General features: G+C 44.1%; 1 protein-coding gene across 10 annotated transcripts in view; it reads right to left on the reverse strand.

Moving 5' to 3' along the window:
- RALGPS2 (Ral GEF with PH domain and SH3 binding motif 2) overlaps positions 1-6,755 on the reverse strand; it is a 197,033-nt gene extending 190,278 nt beyond the window's left edge. For 9 of the 10 annotated variants that reach the window (XM_053909228.1, XM_053909227.1, XM_019426220.2 and 6 more), the window contains exon 1: positions 6,634-6,755. The gene's annotated coding sequence lies outside the window, so the exon portion shown is untranslated. Of the gene's footprint in view, positions 1-5,832; positions 5,945-6,633 lie in introns of those variants that run through there. The other variant, XM_019426206.2, reaches the window with a different exon arrangement.
- Between the last annotated feature and the right edge of the window lie 574 nt (positions 6,756-7,329).

Consider the following 7,329-nt stretch of genomic DNA (forward strand, 5'->3'; position numbering starts at 1 on the left):
TTTCTTTATTGTAAGAATACAGCATATAATTCATATAATATACAAAATATGTGTTAATCAGCTGTTTATGTTATCAGTAAGGCTTCCTGTCAACGACAGGCTATTAGTGATTAAGTCTGGGGGAAGTCAAAAGTTCTAGGTGGATTTTTGACTGCAAGGAAGTCGGTGACCCTAACCCCTTGTTGTTTAAGGGTCAACTGTATTCCATCTTCTCTCCTGTTTCTATACATAAACTCCCCCTACTCCTAGTAAAGCAAAGGCTAATCCTTACACCTGTACATAGATCAGGAGTCATCAAACCAAAGCCCATACTATCCATGGCTGCTTTGACACTACAAAAGTAAAGCTAGGAGTAACAGAAACTGGCCCACAAAGCCTAAAATACTCATTATCTAGCTCTGTAAAGAAAAACTGTTGATTCATGCACTAGACCATCTCTCCTCTCAACTAATATGGGCACTGCTGGTTGAAAGGGCCCACGAAGGTCCAAGCACATAAAGTAAGATGCAAACAAGACACAACATCAAGGACATGTCAGATATACTGATGACAAAAAAGACAAAAAAAAAAAAAAGATCTTAACAGGGAGAGGTCACATAAAAAGGATGAAGACTGAATGGCATGAGACTTTGGAATAACCACTTGAAGCTAGAAAATTATAGTGCACTCTCTTAAATCTTGAGGGGAAATTATTCTACCTTGGAATTCTACACTCAGACCAGCCAAATTATTAATCAGGTATCAGCGTGGAAGAAAGATATTTTCAGCAACACATACATTTCAAAAATGTCACCTCCTCATACACTTTCTTAAAAGTTACTGAGGGATGCATTTCACCAAAACATAGGTATAAATGGCAAAAGAGGAAGGCATGGATCCAGACACTACAGGCTCTGACACAGGGAAAAGGCAAAGAGAACTCTCAGATTCATGACGAGAGGTCGCAGGCTACACCTGTATGGCAGGAGTGGAAAGCCACAGTACAGATTTGAGCAAAAGCACAGAAAGACCTAGGGGGTTCCCAATTTTTTAAAAAAAACTGAACAATCTGATGTTGAACATACTGGGACAGCTTTAAAAGAAAAAAATTAGAGACAAATGGGAAATTAAGCAAAATTCAGAAAAGAAGAAAAATTTTTAACTCCAAGAAATATAATTTTAGTACACTGCAAAATTCAACAGTAAACATATTTACAAAGTCATAATAGTGTGAACAATGAACACTGATTTAACCAAAAGCATAATATACTGGGAGATCAAGGATTTTCAAGGTGGCCTAGGAATCTGAAAGCACAGACTCATCTTCCACAGTAGCAAGCCAGGAGAGATCTAAAATTGAAATAGTTTAAAATATGGGAGTAAATACCAGAAGAAACAGCTACAAGTATGGAAAATGGTTGCTTTAAGAGCAGAAAATAGGAAGGAAAGTGATACCAAGATGAGGCAGGGGATGGTGTTTTTCGTTGTAAGTCCTACAGTACAATTTTCTTTTTAACTGCATAGTGTATTATTGAAAGTCAACAACTGTTTTAAAACAAAACTAATGGTTTTTGTGTCCTTTAATGTCAGTTAATTCAGTCACCCCACAAATAATACCTAAGCATTGACTATGTGCCAGGTTCTTTTCTAGGTGCTACGAATACAACAGTGAAGAAAACTAAGTCCTTGCCCTCATGAAGCTTACATCCAGAAGGAAGAAAGCAATAAACAAATTAATGTATGCTTTAATGTCCGATAAATTAATGTTGTGAAGAAAAATAAAGGTAAGGGTAGAGTGTGATAAGGATCCTATTTAAGTAGGGTTTTCAGAAAATGGCTCCTTCCAAGAATCAGCAAAAAGGAAATCAACCTAAAAATGAAAATGTGTTTTGAGAAAATGTCATAAAAGTAAAATTACAGAAGGGTATCAATGAAGTCCAAAGTGAGAACTTCATTTTAAGCCTCTCATACTCCAAAGCTATGTATCATTCAAGAGCCTGTACCAAAAGTTCTCAGTAGTGAAACATAAATCGCTAGGGACCCTCAACCTAAGTCACAAACATGGCTATTTATACTCTTCCTATATCTATAACTAGCCATTACTTATTAAAGTTACCAGGTAGGGGCAGCTGGATGGCTCAGTTAGTTAAGCATCTAACTCTTGGTTTTGGTTCTGGTCACAACCTCCCGATTCCTGGGTTGGACCCCCAAGTCTGGGTCTTCGATGACAGCATGGAACCTGCTTGGGATTCTCTCTCTCCCCTTCTCTGCCCCTCCCCCAGTCCATTCTCGTTTTTTTCTAAACAAATAGACAAACATTTAAAAAATAAAGTTAATGGGGCGCCTGGGTGGCTTGGTCGGTTAAGCGTCCGACTTCGGCTCAGGTCACGATCTCAAGGTCCGTGACTTCGAGCCCCGCGTCGGGCTCTGTGTTGACTGCTCAGAGCCTGGAGCCTGTTTCAGATTCTGTGTCTCCCTCTCTCTGTGACCCTCCCCCGTTCATGCTCTGTCTCTCTCTGTCTCAAAAATAAATAAACATTAAAAAAAATTTTTTTTTAAATAAAAAATAAAGTTACTGTGTATATTTATACTCAGTTTTCTTTCCATAGAATACGTGGATGTTTATATTTTAACTATGTAGTTAAACATTTTCCTAAATCAAAAGCTCCACACATTAATCAAGTAAGATTAAAAAAAAAAATTCCAGATTACTTCCAAGTTACCAAAATTTATCACGTCCAATCTTCATTCTCTCACTACAGAGGAGCCCTAAACCAATGGGAATAAGACACATTTAAAAAAACAATTTATAGGGTAATGCAATACATTAACTTTCCTTTCCAAGGAACCTCACTCAGGCTAAGTGAAGTAGAGTTTCAACTTTTTTGAATTATCTTCTCACTGAAAATTGAGTAACTGAAAAAATATAGTATTCAGATTAAAGGGATAATTTTATTCTACATTTAGTTGTTATAAGAACCTAATATTCAAAAAATAGGATTGATTTTAATACATCTTATTCTCAAGACACTTATACCATTAAAAGTCCATCAAAACTATCTGTGTCTTTTTTACATAGCAAAAAAAGTGATACTTTTAGATTTTAAATAGGTTTTAAAGTTTAACTCATGAAAAGAAAGCAAATTCAACTAATTACATCTCAATTAAGAGGAGGATTTAAAGTTTAAAAGTTATTTAGAAATTTCTGGAAAAGTAAACCAGTAACCATATTGTACACTGACCTGTAACACTAGACGTTGATGCTTTCCCCAAGCTTTGCACTTGGAGACGGAGCACTGGGCTATAGGAACGGCTACAACTTGGGATTGGGTTGACTGCTTGCTTACTATTGATGTGCTTCCTCATCTAAAATGACATAGGGCCACCTCGGTGGCTCAGTCAGCCAGACTCTTGATTTTGGCTCAGGTCGTAATCGCACAGTCATGAGATCAAGCCCAGCTTCGGGAGTCGAGCCTGCTTAAATTCTCTCTCCCTCTCCCTCTGCCTGTCCCCAGCTCACACACTCTCTCTCTTTCTATAAATAAATAAATAAATAAATAAATAAATAAATAGATAGATAGATAGATAGATAGATAGATAGGAGCTAATAATACCTACATAGGGTCAAAGTTAATTACTGGCGGTCCTGACAATGAGAAATACTCACATATTTAAGTATCAATAATATATATATAAATATATATAAGCTTTGTAATCTGCAAAGCACTATACCAATATTTGTCATATTTTAATCAAAAAGGAAAACTATCACTTTCAGTCAAGTTTTTCTGATTTTAGCAATAATGGTTATCAGATTCTATGGAAGAACAGTAGGACACCGGTCCACACACACACACACACACACACACACACACACGTGCCAGAAAAAGAAGAGAGGATTTTTTTTTTAATTTAGACTTAAAAAAAATCTGACTCCCTTATAAACAAGTGCCAAGAGGGAATTATTTTTAGCAAATATTTAACTATACAAACCAAAAGACTAAAGCTGTTTAACCACATGTAAACTCCACATCATCTGACTTCAGGTAGAATGTTTATTTTTGGTTCCACTTGGGAACTAGACACCCAATGTATATAAACATAAATATATTTTTTAAACAACTGTCTTAATGCTTTTGTTCACTCAGTAATAATTCCCACTATTCTTAGAAGAAAAAACACAAACAATATCCTTAACTAAAGTTCACTGAAAGAGATTTTACTTCTTAAACTTTTAAGCTAACTTTAAACAAATAACATTATCTGACAGAGGAGCAGTGGACTATTTGCCCACTTACTCTTTAAACTCCATTAGAGCACAGACCTGTCTTTTTCTCTGCTGTATCCCCAACACTAAGGCACCTAACTGGCACCAACTAGGTACTCAACAAATATGTGTGGAACAAATGAGTAAGTGAGTGAGTGAACTGGGCCTCTAGACTAAAGCGTAAGTGTTTTAAGTTGCAAAAGAACATTTTCACTTAAATATCCATCACTCATTACAAACAACTACACTCTCAACTATAACAACGTGATAAACTGAAAAAGACACATAGTAGGTACTTAAACACACACAAGTATATTACTTACGTGTGTAATAAAAGTACGCAAAGTAAAAGAGTTAAAAAAAATTTCTTTCAAGAAATTTTGGTGTGTTCTTTCTGATACACACACACACACACACACACACACACACATCAGAAAAGCATGTTGCAATCTTGATAAAGCAAACATCATCTTTAAAGTTCTGTTGCAATGTGAAATAATTTAGGCAAAATGAACAGTATTTCCAGTGTCCCACCCAGAATATTTTCAAAAGTCAAATTCCTTAATTCAGTTAAAGGTGGACTAAACTGGAAAAATAGACCTTACCATTTCAAAATTATTATACTGAATTTTAAAGAGGGAAAATAAAATAGGTTTAAAATAAATTACAGTGAAATTAATGCAAAAAGGCATCTAATATCCTTATATTTGACCTTTAAGCAAATTAAACAAGTAATTTCCCAAAAATTTTTAAGCTAGATTATAAACTGTATGCCCACAAAGCTTGAGTTAGTAGTTGTTTTTATTAAAATAATACTGTTTGGATAAGTTCCTTCATAATTCTAAAGTTCATAGTAAGATATTCAGCAGTAACAGTACAGTAATACACATTATAGTCATGATTCTACACCACTTGCACAAGCATAATTATCTGGGTGGAACAGGCTTTATGGCTAGCATGCTATGGTCTGTGACTGCATGGGTCGAAGTTTCCCAAGATTCTGATGGTCATCTTCAAAGAGACTTAAGTGAGAGCCGACTTCACGGTGAATACAAAAATACACCAAAATCAATTCATAAACACCAGTACGAAAACAAGGCTCTCTATAACAACTACAGCGTTGGAAGAAAAAAAAAAAAAAATCCAGGGCACATAAAAGGTAAAACTCAATTGCTGCCCGTGTTTCCTGCTTTACGGTCTTAAACGCCAGGTATTAGATACTTTTTTTTTTTTTTTTTTTTTTAGCGTTTTCTTAAACAGAAATTTAATGTTTTCAGTTACCCCTCCTCCACAGTTAACATCAATGCCCTTTCTTCCTCCTCCTTTACCCCTCCCAGTTCAAACAAATTAACATTTGTACGAAGGTACCTCCTATCAGCTCGCAGCTTCTTCCCAAACACGCCCACGTACATTGAAACTGGCCTGCGTCTACACAACACAGCTACAGGAAAAGAGCTCCAAGGGGGGCAGGTGGGAGGATAATTTAGCTCTGCACAGGTTTACGACTCTTTTCCAGATATTAGCTCCTCACTCTTGGCTCGGGTTTCTGCCAAATCACCTCCAAAGCATGGTGTTTATGAGCCTACCTAATCCGATACTGCAATGGAATTCCGGATATTTGCAGACAGATATCCCGGCTTTGCAAGTGTTTGATCAGATCGGTCCGGAATCTCTCCTTAGTACGCCCGCTCCTAGCTGTACAGCGACCCGACCTCCGGCCGCGCCCCCGACTCCGGACCCTGCCGCACTCCCGGCCGGAGGCCAGCGCAGGACCAGCCCCTCCGCGTCGCGGGCTGGCGGGCGACCCGGGCTGCGGGCCGCTCCGCAACAGGTCACCGTGACCGCGGGCGCGGGTTCGCGGGCGGCTGGCTCGGCTGCCGGCTTCGGGGGCGCAGCGCCAGAGCCAGGGGAGGGGGTGTGGCCCGGCTCCGCGTTCCCGGCGCGGCGGTCCGGACTCCGGCTCACCTGAAGGGAGGCTGAGGCGCAGCCCGGCGCCAGGGCAGTGCGGGCCGCGGCCAGGGGGCTCCCGCCACCCAGGAGGGAGAGCCGAGGCGGCCTCAGGGGGCCGCCCCGCCCCCGGCCTCGGGACAGAGACCGGGAGCGGGGAGCCCACGGCCGCCTCCAGCCTCCGAGAGCGAGCCGCCGAGGGAGGCGCGGCCCCGGGCCCCCCAGCGCTCTCCTCCCTCAGCCCGAGCCCCGTCTCCGCGCCGAGGGCAAGCAGCCCCGGGGCCCGCGGCCAGGAGAGCCACACCGCAGCGCCCGAGCCGCCGCCATTCCCCGCGCCGCCGCTGCGGCTCCGCGCCTCCCGGGGGGCGCAGCGCACCCACCTTCCCTCCCCCGCACCGCCCGCCAAGGCTCCGCACCGGGCCCGCGGCCGGAGCACCGACCTGTGCAGCCGCGGCCGTCGCCTCGGAGGATGGGAACACGACGCCGGCCTCAGGGTCCGCCGCTGCCGCTGCCGCCGCCGCCGCCGCCTAAGCTAGCGCCTGGCGACCCGAGCAGTCGGCGTCTCTCATTCAGCGCCCGCCGCCGCCGCCGCCGCCGCCGCGGCCGCCGCTCGGGGGAGGGGAGTGAGCTGGATCCACCCCGTCCGCGCCGCGGGTGGGGGAGGAGAGCGGACCTGCCGGGCGCGCGCAGGGAGGGCGGGGCGGAGCCGCGCGCGCGCGCACCAACCGAATGCGCTCGCGCGTGCCTTCGGGGCCGCGACTGGCGGGGTCTTCGCCGCGCGCTCCGCGCCTGCTGCTCTGCTGCCCCACACGCCCAACTGCCGCCGGGGACCGGTGTCCGCGGCGCGCGCCGCTAGCCGCAGCCCCCCGCCCGGCGCCCGCGGGAGGGAGGGGCCGCTACCCGCCCAAAGGAGGGGCGGGGAAGGGTTGGAGGGCTGACAGGTGGGGCGCCGGACACCTCCTTCCCGCACGACGCCCACCACGGTGAAACCGACCCTGGTGTCTGTCGCTTTCAGCGCCGGCACCTCACCTTTAAGGCCGGAGAACAAAGTCTGGAAACACTTGGTCCCCAGATGAAATATTCTGCCCGCGCCAGCGGTGTTTTTAGAATTAGTCGCTGCAACTAATGTGGGGGGC

The sequence above is a fragment of the Panthera pardus genome, unplaced genomic scaffold (genome assembly GCF_024362965.1).
Source record: "Panthera pardus isolate Hobbes unplaced genomic scaffold, ASM2436296v1 HiC_scaffold_21, whole genome shotgun sequence".
NCBI lineage: Eukaryota > Metazoa > Chordata > Mammalia > Carnivora > Felidae > Panthera > Panthera pardus.